A 1,778-nucleotide genomic window follows, 5' to 3' on the forward strand; every position below is an offset into this window, starting at 1 on the left:
TACCTGACTTCATCTGCATGTTTAACAAACATCAGTCTGTTTCATATAGATTGTATTTTGTCCATATTATACAGCTGTTTCCTAAAACATAAGGCAAAGTGCTGATTTTCTAACTTCATATTTAATTACCTAAATAAATAGCCCAGTTYGCTGAAACATTTACCCCCTTGTCCTGCTGATGGACTTAAAAGCTTGACTTTCATCTCCTTGTCCTCTCTCATATACCCTCATCCTGAATATTCTTCTCCTGCCAGCTTGAACTCTACCTTTTTCAGTACTTCAGTCTCCTTATTTAAAATTGAAAGAGTTACTGCATTCAACAGTTTCTGCCTGAGATCTAAAYAAATTACCATTATCAGCTTCTTTCAAGATTTTATATTAGTGCTCAGTTTAAAATTAAATGGAAAGAGCTTGACAGTAAGACCTGGTTTTTCTCACCTCCAGTTGACTCCTGGTTCTTACTTTCTCAATGTGGTGCACCAAAGCAAAAGAATAGCAATCTAAGTGCTATTTTATTTCACACTGCTGAGTTAATATATTCTGTAGTATTAACACTTCATTGCTAACAGAAGTAATTGACAATTGTCTTTTTGGATCTATGAGAAACCAATTGATTTTAAAATGTTGCTATTGCTATAAACAGAATAGTAATCATTGCACTAAATGCTTCAATAAAAAATTAAGCACATCTTTCCCCAACATYCATGTCTCAGACAATCACAGATGGCAGAACTGCAGCAAAGTAACCTGATCCCTGGTGCAGCAGGGCATCCCCAGATTTTACTTCTGAAATGTAGTTGCCAGTTTTTAAGTTTATCTGAGTAAGAAATTGTGGCTATTTCTAAAAACAGAGAAATCTGTATCACAACACCCTTACATTGTGCCTGAACGTTTCTGGAGTATCCTACATGTTTACACTTTCCACGACATTAYGGCTTGCAAATATCCTGCAGAAGAYATACATCRAATGTAAAAGCATCAAGAAAAGTCTTGATGAGCCACAGAAGGCAAGCGTGGATGATAATGCTAACTATGCTCCTGCACTTACCTATGATGATAGGTTTTTGCTATTTGTTCACATAAATTATGGGTAACTCAACATATCCTTTGGTACAGTTTTTGTTTCTGTGTTATTACTATTTCATAGGAATGGAAATATTTCATATGTTATTTGCAATRCTAATACTGTATCTATATATATTAATCTAAGTGATATGACCAGGATATTTACAAATATTGCACATGATAAATAATGCTGGGAAAACATAGACATTTAGGAAGTTCATAACAAATAGCTCAAGCRAAATATCAATGGTTTGTTCCACTGCCTAAGAAAAAAGGGTAGGAAACAAAGAAAAAAGAAGTCAGGTTTCACCTTTCAGACCTTGCAGATGGTGACGAGCTGGCAGGCAGTGAGGCGGGTGGCGAGGCCAGTGACCGCCGGGCCCAGGTGGGCAGCCGCATGGGTGGGCAGCCCTGTCCTAGCAGTGCTCCTCAGCCAGCCACTGGCTTTYCTGCAGGCACTGAAAGAGGGAGCGAGGCAGGAATCACCTCTGGGAATCTCACCAGAAGGTTTCTCTGAGGGATGAATGATGTTTCTGGACCAGGTGCATCATTTTTAGTTCTCAAACCTCAAAGCTTTTCCTTCCTCTCCAGACATGTTGGTCATTCCCTTGGCAATGCACGAAAGATGTTTTGCTGCCCTGTTTCCAACTCTGCTTTCATCAGGCTACAACGACCCAGTAAGTACCATATGTGAAGTTTTGTTTTCTTTCTTT

The sequence above is a fragment of the Rhea americana genome, unplaced genomic scaffold (assembly GCF_003343005.1).
Source record: "Rhea americana isolate MKP2758 unplaced genomic scaffold, rheAme1 scaffold_45, whole genome shotgun sequence".
Taxonomy (NCBI): Eukaryota; Metazoa; Chordata; class Aves; order Rheiformes; family Rheidae; genus Rhea; species Rhea americana.